The following is a 12,703-nucleotide window of genomic DNA, read 5'->3' on the forward strand; positions in this document are numbered from 1 at the left end:
CATATAAGGTGGATGGTATCAGTGACAGAAATAGGAGGGACTGGAAAGTGGACCAACAAATGTTGATGCAAACCCGAGGTCTTCATCGACCACTGCAGTACATTTCTACACAATGGGAATAAATGATATGAATTTGACCATGTGAGAAATCATTTTATTAAGGGTCATTGATGTATACGTTAACAAACACGAGACTACTCACCGATAATTATGATGAGAGCCAAGGTACCCAGTACAATCTAACAAGTGCAAATAAATAGGTTGAATTCGAACACTTGGAAGAATCTATCAATCAGGAGACAATGATGTTTTCCCACTGTCGATAGCGAAGGAGTCTGCCACTGATGACTGCAAACCCTAAGGTACTACCAAACGGACATTATACCTTGTTCCCAGAGTAATGAGTTGAAGTCGATAGGAAAATATTTGTTGGAAGGAAGGCATTAAGACATCCTTCATCAATCCAACACGAGTGTAACCCATAGACCAATAATGTGGCAGGAATCGGACGAATAAAGATGTAGTAATTATAGGTTTCAACACCGTACAGAAATTACCTGCATACGAATTCTAAAACACAGAACATAAATAATGCGAGAGCAGAACACATAAAACACATATACACAAAGATTTCCCCTGGATCCCAAAATCGGGACTACCAGCTTGATTTTTCATATGTTCTTTCAATGTTATAATACATATTTATACATGCCGAAGCATCCAATACCATGGACCGCAAAACCATCGCGTCCAATACCATGGACTGAAAACCATCGCGTCCAAAAAATGTGTGCGAAAATCATGCACAAAACCATAGGTGGGTCCGCCCAACCTAACATAGGGTCCAAAACCAAAATTTTCCGGGTCGCTGCCCCGGACCCCATAAAGTGGGGTTATGGGCGCCCTTCAAACCCCTTGTTAACTATGTGGAAAGAATATAACACAACCCACAATTCTCCCACTTGTTGTTTTCTTTCCACAGGGGGCCACAAGAGAGCTTAGTCATTTTTCCAGCCCTAAAACGCCCATTGTCTCTCTACACCAAGAGAACTTCTCAAAGCTCACAGATTTTGTTAATGCATCTGCAGTATTCTTCAAAGTGTCCACCTTCACCAGCAACACCTTTTTGTCTTCTATCATGTCCCTCACAAAGTGATACTGAACATCAATGTGCTTTGTCTTTGAATGATATGCGAGGTTCTTTGCCAAGAAAATTGCACTTTGGCTGTCACAATCTATCCTTATAGCTTCCTGTACTAACCCCATACTTGAACGCAATCTCTGCAACCAACTGCATCCTTGCTTGCATGAGTGGCTCCATGTATTCTGCCTCTGTAGTTGACAGTGCCACTACAGATTGTTTCTTACTCATCCAACTAACTGCACCTCCAAATAGGTTAAACACATACCCACTTGTAGATCTTCTCTGATCCAAATCTCCAACCCAGTCTACATCAACAAAGCCATGAATATCCAACACTCTGTCCAATCCTGGTCTTCCTTGGTAGCACAAACCATAATCATTAGGGCCACGCAAATACCTGAAAACCCGCTTCACTGATGTCCAGTGCTCCTTCCCTAGTTTTGACATAAACCTGCTCAATACTCCCACTACATGTGCAATGTCTGGTCTAGTACAGACCATTTCATACATCACGCTACCGACTACACTTGCATATGGAACACGGGACATATCCTCTTCCTCTTCTTGTGTCTTAGGACACTGTTCAGCAAATAACCTCACACCTACAGGAATATGAACCTTCACCAGTTTACTATCCTGCATATTAAACCTCTGCAATATTGTCTTGACATACTTCCTCTGGTTTAACCAGAGCTTCCTCTTTTCCCGATCTATTTTAATTTCCATGCCCAAAATATAGTTTGTAGCACCAAGATCTTTCATGTCGAATTTGGAGGACAATTGGGTCTTCAAATCCTGGATAACTTCTTTGTCATTTCCAACCAACAACATATCATCCACATACAAGACCAGATAAATAACACAGTCACCAATTAATTTAAAATACACACAGTGATCTGCTTTGCTTATGGTGAAGCCAAGTCCCCGTATAAATGTATCAAATTTCTGATACCACATCCTTGGTGACTGTTTTAACCCATATAGAGACTTCTTTAACTTACATACCAGTTCTTTCTTACCCTTCACCGCAAAGCCTTCAGGTTGCTTCATGTAGATCTCCTCTTCCAGATCCCCATGAAGAAATGATGTCTTCACATCCATCTGTTCTACCTCAAAATCAAAAGCAATAGAAACATATAAAAGTAATCTAATAGAAGTTACCTTGGCAACAGGAGAAAAAATATCACCAAAATCAATTCCTGGCACCTGGGAATAACCTTTTGCTACCAACCGAGCTTTGTATTTCTCCACTTTTCCTTCTACATTTGTCTTCTTTTTGAACACCCATTTGCTGCCAATGGGTTTCCTTCCAGCCGGCAACTCCACCAGATCCCAAGCCTCATTTTTGTGCAAAGATGCCATTTCATCAACCATGGCCTCTTTCCAGAGTTTTCCATCCTCTGAATCCACTGCTTCCTTCATAGTTCTGGGATCATCATCAGTAACAGACAAAGCAAAATTTGAACAGAAAGCAGATGGACTATACCTTTTTGGCTACCTTCTTTCTCGAACTGATCTTCTCACAGCTGGAGTTTGTGGCTCTTCATCTTCTGATTCTTCCTCCTTTAACTCAAACTCTATCTTCTAAGGTTCCTTTGGTTGAACTTCATGTTTAATAACATCTTTCACCTCTCTAAACACCACATCTTGACTGTACACAACCTTCCGTGTGACTAGGTTCCAAAGCTTATAACCCTTTAAACCATCCTTATACCCAATAAAGATGCACTTTTCAGATTTACTATCCAACTTGGTTTGTTTCTCCTTTGGAACATGTACATATGCATCACATCCAAATACCCTTAGATGTGAAAGAGAGGGTTTCTTACCAGTCCATACCTCTTGTGGAGTCTTATCCTCCAACACTGATGAAGGTGACCTGTTGACTAGGTAACATGTAGTATCCACCGCCTCTGCCTAGAATTCTTGTCCTAACCCGGCACCACTGAGCATGCTTCTTGCCCTTTCCATCAACGTCTTATTCATTCTTTCTGCAACTCCATTTTGTTGAGGTTTATATGGAGTAGTCTTCTGCCATGCTATACCACACTTCTTGCAGAATTCTTCAAATTCCTTACTACAAAACTCTCCACCATTATCTGTCCTCAGCACCTTTATCTTCTTCTCTGTCTAGTTTTCTACTAGAGTCTTAAATTCTTTAAACCTATCAAAGACTTCAGATTTTTTCTTAAGGAAATATATCCATGTATTCCTTGAGAAGTCATCTATAAATGATACATAGTACACAGACTTACCCAGTGATGGAACCTTCACAGGTCCAAACACATCACTGTGCACAAGCTCTAATATATGTTTCACCCTCTTACCACCAGAGGGGAAACTCACCCGACTCTGCTTCCCGTATACACAATTTTCACAGAAATCAAAATCCATAGAGCTTTTACTCATACCTTCTACCATACCTTTACCATGAAGTATTCGAAGGCCCTTTTCTCCAATATGTCCAAGCCTTTGATGCCACAGCATGGTCTTCTCTACAGTGACCAGTATATTTTCTGCTCCACTTTGAGGAACCACAGAACTATTGCACCCATCAATAACAGTGCTACCTTGCAGCTTGTACAGAGTTCCAATCTGAACTCCCCGCATCAATACCAGTGCTCCCGGAACCATCTCACAGGTATCCTTCTCGAACATTGTTTTTACACCTGCATCATCCAGCTTGCTAACAGAAATCAGATTTTTGGCTAATGTAGGAATATGTAGAACATCTGGAAGCGTTCTAACCCTCCCACCTTGCAACTTCAACTTTACCTTTCCGCAACCAACGATTCTAGCCTTCCTGTCATCCCCCAAGAAGACATCACCACCATCATATTTCTCATACTCACAGAACCACTCTCTATGGGGAGTGAAGTGAAAGGATGCACCTGAGTCAATCAACCATGCCTCATGATCTACATGTGTACTTGAAGAAGCCAAGTACACATCCCCACCTTCATCTGAGGTGGTTTTCGCCTCTGCAGAAGGAACCTCATCAGATCCCTTTCCTTTGTCAGGAGGTTTAGATTTACAGTCCCTTTTGTAGTGCCCTTCCTTTCCGCATTTCCAACACACCATCTTTACAGGTTTTCCTGGAGATTTAGATCTCCCTCTAGATTTATATCTCCCACTAGATGACTTATTTTTGTTTTTGTTCTGGGACCGTCCTCATATAGACAACGCATCACCATTCTGGCTCTCCATATTTTTCCGTCTCATCTCCTCTGTTAGCAAGGCTGAGACTATTTCATCAAACTATAAGGCAGTCGCATTGCTACCTATTGCAATAACCAGACTATCCCACGAATCTGGTAGAGAACACAACAAACTGATGCACTTATCTTCATCTGAAATTTTAATATCAACAGATGCTAACTGACTTACCATAGTATTAAATGCATTCAGATGCTCTGTCACCGAGTCTCCATCTTTCTTCCTCAGGTTATACAACTTTTTCCGCAAGAACAGTTTATTCACTAGAGACTTAGATTGGTACAAAGTCCCTAACTTGTCCCACAAAGCCTTTGCTGTAGCCTCCCATGATACATTTAGCAATACTGAATCTGAGACACATAATCGTATTGTGCTCTTTGCCTTCTGATCCAACTTCTTCCATTCCTCATCGGAAACTCCCGTTGATTTAGTACCCGGATCTACCGTGATCCGCTGATCTTTATCCACCAACAAATCCTCCATCTTGAGTTTCCACAACTCAAAACTCTGACCATTAAATTTCTCGATCTCTATCTTTCCACTGCTCGCCATCTTCTTTCACCACTAGAATCGATCTCACAGATCTCCCACTGAACAGGGTCTACCACAGGCCCGAGCGAAACCCCTCAACAACAAAGGCATCCCCTTGATGCCAAATTTGCTCTGATACCAAATGTAGGTTTCAACCCCATATAGAAATTACCTGCATACGAATTCTAAAACACAGAAAATAAATAATGCGAGAGCAGAACACATAAAACACATATACACAGAGATTTTCCCCTGGATCCCAAAACTGGGACTACCAGCTTGATTTTTCATATGTTCTTTCAATGTTATAATACATATTTATACACGCCGAAGCATCCAATACCATGGACCGAAAACCATTGCGTCCAATACCATGGACCGAAAACCATCGCGTCCATAAAACATGTGCAAAAATCATGCACAAGACCATAGGTGGGTCCGCCCAACCTAACATAGGGTCAAAAACCAAAATTTTCCGGGGTGCTGCCCTGGACCCCGTAAAGTGGGGTTACGGGTGCCCCTCAAACCCCCTGTTAACTACATGGAAAGAATATAACACAACCCAACAGTAATCCAACTGAAGAACGTTTCCGGTGTACACAAGACGTAGCTAGGGCACGACAGAAACCCTCTAAACCAACCAATAATGAAAGCTGACACAGAGGTGAGGAATCCACCATTAGGGTCAAATGGAAAACAAGGTATTGCACAAATCCCAATGTGTGATAATGAAAGCTGACGTTGAACACAAGGGAAACCACTCAGTTAAAGACCCATGATACTAATCGATGTTGCACACAAGGTGACCTATCAATAATGAAAATATGGCTAGGGTGCAGCTCTAGGTCTACTCTTAGAGCAATTTGTTGTAGTTGATAAGAGTAAGACCTTCCAGAAACAAGTCAATGGAGACCTTCTCAAACCAGCATGAGAAAAGGACCAAATAGTTGATGTGATAGTGAAAATGACTCTAACAACCAAGGATGGCCGACTGAAAAATGAGTCAAGAGACACCGTAAAAACGCTGACTGAGGTTTACTTCCCTTGAACAAAAGCATGACACAAATGTGACAATATGGCAACATATGATAACTTTGTATAAGTTTGTCATGTAAGGGGCACAAACAAACTCTCCATATTATTGGAAGACATAACCAACCAGAGGAGTACTGACTCAATAACAAGGTTAAGGCTCTCCTATGTCAAACTAAAGCCCATCCCAATGGAGGAAAGACTTGATTTTGAGTGCTTTGTTCAAGGGTGACACAACTAACTCTAGTTGCCATCAATCATGGAAGTAATGTCTCATTCCCACTCTTTTTGGAATATGTAATTTTTTTTGTCTTTTTCATATTTATAAAGCCTGAAAAAAGGAATAAAATAGTTCCTATGGTACATCGAAAAGAACGAGTGTCCAAATACAGATGTGCTAGTTCCTAGGAGGGGAACATTCCTATGCTCAATGCAAGGTGACAAAACTGGTCAATGAAACTCAAAGGAATGTTCTTTCCACGGGTAAGAGGGTGTCAAGTTGCAGAGGCTAAGTGATTGCAAGGTTGATTTCGCAAAATACATGGTCAAAAGGTGGCTTAAACACGAGTCCAAGTGAAGCCAGCTTAAGGCCAAAAGGTACAAATGGTCAACATGCAATGTAGTAGTACAACTCAACACAAAGGAGCCTCTAGGGTATAAAGCCAGAAAAATAGCAAAGAAGTAAGAGAATGAGTCTTCAATGCACAAGTCATGGTAGGACTAAAGAGGACTCCCGAGCCTACGCAATATAGCAGCATGGGCAACATATGCTAGCGAGGATCTAACTAAGATGCCCATGTAAAGGTTGGATCTACCATCATATCATGATTTTACAAGTCAACGAGTGAAAATGGTTTTAGAACCAAGACATGATGGGGTCGACCCTATGGCAAAAATATCACAGTATGGAGGCTAGTATGCAAAATGTAGCGGAAAATGATATTCCCTAACCTATATGCCAGTGAAAAAAACGATACCTGCCATGACAGGTCTGCAGTCATGGAATCGAAGTAGTCTCTCAAAAATCTTCAAAGTATCCTAAAAAAATGACCCATCCCAACACTCCAAGCCAAAAAGGTCATAAAGTCCATAAAAAAGAAAAATAAACTTTAGAAAAAGTAATTTTCATATGTCAACTTATATAAGGACTTTTTGACTCACAATTCTTCATTTGTGTTTTGAGCAATTGGGTGAAGGAGTTGTGGAGAAAAAACCAAGCAAGCTTAATCCATCAAATTCATCCATTCATTCAGCCTCCAATCCTCCAGGTAACCTTCTAACTGATTTTTTAATAAGTTTTAATGCTTTTTAAATGTTTTTTTTTTTAGAATGTTGATTACTTTGTGTGAAAGAGAGCATAATTTGATTGATAATGAAGTAATGGAAGATCCAAATGCATTAGATGCCTTACGAGGATGTGGATTATTGAAATTTTTCAAAATGTTGAATATGAAGGCAAATACCAGGTTGCTTGAGATGTTAATCCACTACTGGGATCCAGAAGAAGATGATTTTTTTATTGACCAGATGCCTCTGAGGATTGAAATAGAGGATATCTATTTCATCATAGGTATTTCCCGGAGAGGAGAGAGGGTCAACTCAACAAGAAGAACAAGAGGTAGCCTTAGTGTGGAAGACTACGTATGCATCTACTATCTAGGAAACACTAAGAAGATTGGAACCTAGATTCCAATCAAACATGTAGAGAGTCTATCCCTGAGAATCCTTCTTTTTACCATTTCCAGAGTAAATGGTTCAACTTCTCTACATCAGGCCTCTCGTGTTTCAATGAGTCTTGCAGTGGAGTGTCTCATGACAGTATTTGATTGGTGCACACCCCTCTTAGCCAATATGAAAAAACAACTTACTTCTATCTGAAAAGGTCAAACAAAGAACTTTGGATATGGAACCATCTTGTGTTCCTTATTCTTTGAGAGAGTACCATGGCTTCGACCCAAGGTATTATCCACCATCAACAGCCCAAGGGATCCACAAATGGGCAGGTGGGTTAATCTAATGAAAATACTAGGTGGCGATGAGGTCCCTAGGAATACATTTGATGAAAAGTTATTCCTTTGCTGGGAACAAAAAGTTATTGCAGTCGAGGAATGCCCCTATGCTGGCACGGACTTCAAAGGAGATCCAGATCTGGTGTTGCCACCGGATGCAGCATGGGGAGCCATAGGTACAAATTCCTCCCTTTTTTTTAAGGTTTTTTGGATTTTAAATATAAATTAGCTCAAAATATTTTTGATGAGACAAATACCTACAAAATTATTGATCATGACATAGATGTTACACCAGTAATACCTGAGGGTATACCTCGACACAAGCGTCGCGGAAGAGATGTAGAAGGAGCTGCAGCAAACACTGAGAGGACCCTCCATGCTATCCAAAGAAACTTCTTAAGGTTGACTCACCAGGTATCTATGGTGGCTATATAAGACCTTCCAGAGGAGATGCAAAGATACGTGGTAGGAGTACCATGTGATTGGGTGTGGCTATTCCAACGGGTGGCAAATTCCATCGTTTTCTTTTATGCTGCTCACCCTGAGCAGGACCCATAGATGGATGACCAAATATTTTTTGATTAGACATGATTATGGGCATGAGCCCTAATTTTGTAGGACATTTTTGTCCCAATTTTGTATATTATTTTGGACATAAAACTCTATCTATGTACAGATGGTTTATCATGATGATCATATATATACAGATGATACTTCGATTATTTTTTATTTTTTAATGTGATGAATGATTTATGTGCCAATCTAATTCTTGATTAGCGATATAATCTGCAAATGAATTTTCTGATTGTGGAATATGAATAAATGTGATATAAAAAAATGATCTCTGTAATAAACACACTCTCAGAAATTGGCGATATAAATAAGGATCTCTCACATGATAGATGTTATTTAATTGAGATACCACCAGTTGTGAATCCAAGTAAACTATTAATGAATCAATACCAAGAGATATTTCCTCAGATAGTAAGTTAATGATAGTAGTATATTCAGCGACATTATTTGAAGCATGATTGATACATACACCTCTTGAAACCAACAACCGGGAAAATGGATAATAAATCACCCAAGCTGTGGAAGCAAGGTTCCGAGTGTGTCTACTAGCACCATCAGCGAACCCTAAATATATCAAATCGTCCATCAATACCTGCCAAAGTAGATCAAAAATATCGACATCACTATAAAACCAATAGATAGATATGCACAAAGATATAATATTAATAACCAAGCAAATTCTAGGCCAAAACTTAAGAAAAATACTTTTTAAGAAATAGCCCATTTCCTAGCTCCACCAACTCATTTCCCTCAAAATCAATCAACTCATAAGCTCCCATTTTAAAAACATTATTGACAATGAAGGGACCGTACCACATAGATTTAAACTTTCCTGCCTCTAAGGCATTTTTGTCTTGGTCATAGACCAAGACAATGTTGCATTCAGAAAAAACTCTAGGATGGACAACCTTATCATATTGACTTTTTACTCTCTTTTTATGAGCTTCGTTGATTATGGTCGCATCTTGACACTACTCATCGAGATATACCAAATGAACGAGGTGTTCTTAGAGACTAGAAATATCAGGAAGAAGTTCAATAACTAATTTAAGGGAAGGAACTTCACATTCCACAGGAAAAATGGATTCCAACCCATAAACTGCTTGAAAATGAGTAAAATCAGTGGCAGTCTTGAATGACATTCGGTATGCCCAAAGTGTCGGATATAACATAATATGCCAATTGGATCGAGCTTTGTTAATTATCCTTTGCAAGATGATTTTAAGGGATTTATTCACGGTCTCAACCTACCCATTGGCTTGAGGATAATACGGAGTGGAATTCTCTTGGTGGAAACCCAACTTAAGAGCCAATTCATACATCATCTGATTTTGGAAATGACTGCCATGGCAAGTGATAAACTCTTTAGGAACACAAAATTAGGAAATAACTTGATTGAAGAGAACCAAGGCTCCTATTTCACCATCATTCTTGAAAGTAGGCATAGCATCGACCCACTTAGTAAAGTAGTCTATATCTACAATGATATACTTGTGATTTCATGTCGAAGGCGGATCAATTAGTAAAATCAATACCCCACTTTGTGAAAGGACTGACAGTGCTCACAAGGAAAAGCGGAGCTGGATGCTCATGCATTTTCCGAGTATAAACTTGACAAGGGTGGTATCTCTTGACCGCTTCAATACAATCCTTGAAGATCGAAGGCCAAAAGTAGCCTACACACAAAAAAAATTGGGTTGTTGCAAGCCCAGATAAATGACGATCATAAGCTTCACTATGGAAATCATTAAGCATAGACTCAACTTCTTCTAAGTTTAAACAATGTCTAAGGATTGAATCAACCCTGAAACAATATAAAGTGTCACCTATAATAAAATAGCTTTTAGCGAGGTGACGTAATTTTCTACATTCATCCTTTGAAAAAGTGAGTGGAAACTTTGAAGTTTGGAGATATATAATAATATCTCCATACCAAGGATCTTGCGAGGAAATAAGAAAAAGATGTTCATCAGGAAAAGATTCCTCATAAACTATTTCTTCCTCACAAGGAAACTCTGAGATCAATTCTGCAAATACTAAGGATTTCTTAGATTTAGCTGACATGATTACGCAATTGAATTCTTGTAAAATGAAAATACATCTATTATATTTTCCCCCAATCACTCGCCTACTGAGAACAAATTGAAATGGATTGATGGCTTCTAAGACGAAAGTTTTTTGAAGTAGAATATAATGTCTAAGTCGTTGGACAGCATGGACAGTTGCCAAAGCTAATTTCTCAATGGGAGAATAGCGCAGTTTAGGGCCCACTAAGCCTCAGCTTAGATAATAGATTACGTGCTTACAAAAAGCATCATCCTCCTAAACCAGAACCATACCAATAGTTGATTTTGTTGCAGCGAGATATAAAAGGAAGTCTCTGCTATAATCAGGTGGACTCAACAAAGGAGCAGAGGTTAATGATTTTTTCAAAGCATCAAATGAGCATTGTGTGAAATCATCCCATAGAAATGGGACCCCTTTCTTAAGCAATCTCATAAATCCTTTAGTAATCTTGGCATAATTAGCTATAAATCTCAACAAATTGGCTTTTCCTTGAAGACTATGAAGTTGATGAACAAAGGATGGGGGAGGCAACTGAAGTATTGCCTCAACCTTGAAGGGATCTACACGAATCCCTTCAGTCGACACAATGAATCCCAACAACTGACTGGATGTGACGGTGAAAACACACTTATTCAGATTCAACTAGATTTTATAAAAACGACATCGTTCAAAAATCAATCGAAGATGTTTAGGATGATCTATTCTCTTTTGAGAACAAGCAGCTAAATCATCCAAATAAGCTTCGATAACATGCTTGATATTGTGAAAAGCATATGACATGGCCCACTGAAAGGTAGCTCCAACATTTTTAAGGCTAAAAGGCATCTTTTTATATGCAAATGTACCCTAGGGGAAAATAAAAGTTGTCTTATGTTGATCTTCTGGATGAATAGTGATTTGATTATAATCGGAAAATTCGTCCATAAACGAGAAAATTTCATTACCTGCACATTCATCAATAATTTGATCAATAAAGGGTGTGGTAATTATCCTTAGGACAAGCCTTATTTAGGTCCCTAAAGTCAATGCATACACGAATCGTTCCTTGCTTCTTGTCTACGGGGACTAGATTCGAGACCCACTCAATTAAAGGAATGGGGTATATGAAACCTGCCTTGAGAAACTTTTCATCTTCAACTTTGACAACTACTGCTTTTCTAGGGTTTATCGGTCAAAGCTTCTAGTGAATTGGTTTTGCATTTTCATATGTCTTGATCTCATGCTAGACTATAGATGGATGTATCCCAGGAATTTCCTCATACGAACAAGCGAACACATCTCGAAATTCTTTAAAGAGATCGGTATAAGTTTGAATTTCTCCAGGGGAACTGTTAGCTCCAATGAAGAAATTTTCAATGACATTGGGATTCCTAGAGATGTTCACTGGAATAGTTTGTGAAGTGAAAGACATGTTACCCTTAGCTAGAAATTGTGTTTGAGCCAAAGGATTTAAAACTGCGTGAACATCACTAGTAGATGAAGGACTAGACAGGCTTGATTCTACTTCTCGCCAATGAGGGAGGAAATATGACCGATGATGCAAATCATTCCACGTCTTTTAACACCTGTCATTGCTTCTAGAATTGTTTCTTCCGATGGAAAGACAATATCTAAGAAATCCATAGCAGAAGTTGAATCTAGAGTCCAGGTTGGAGACACATCCCAATCCAGCTCCTTTTGTGGAAAACGAGTAGGATCAGAGTCTACAGCGTTAACAATAGAGTGATAAGCAATTTCAGCTGCAAACATAGGAAATTCCATTCCACCTACCTGCCCCCCATCTAATGTGGTGGTAGAAGAGGGTAAGGGCAAAGGATCCGAAAAATAATGAGTTCTAAATAACTCTCTTCGAGAAGGTGCCTTGGAGAATGAAATAGCATTAATTCTAGAAATAAGAGAAAGAAAATCAAAGGTACCCATTAAGGAAGAGTACATTCCAACTCTGAGATTCTCTATAGGTTGCCTCGGATTGTTCACTAATGGAACAATAGATTTAGAATATGATTGGATTCACCTGGAGAATAATCCATCTAATCAACCATTACAATTCTCTCCTCATGAGGAAAACAAAGGATGTGGAATAACGATGACACAATAACATCCATCTTGTAAATACAATTTCTACCTAAAA

The sequence above is a fragment of the Pinus tabuliformis genome, chromosome 4_1 (assembly GCF_031772625.1).
Source record: "Pinus tabuliformis cultivar Carrire ecotype Pingquan chromosome 4_1, CPIR1, whole genome shotgun sequence".
In the NCBI taxonomy this organism is placed as follows: Eukaryota; Viridiplantae; Streptophyta; class Pinopsida; order Pinales; family Pinaceae; genus Pinus; species Pinus tabuliformis.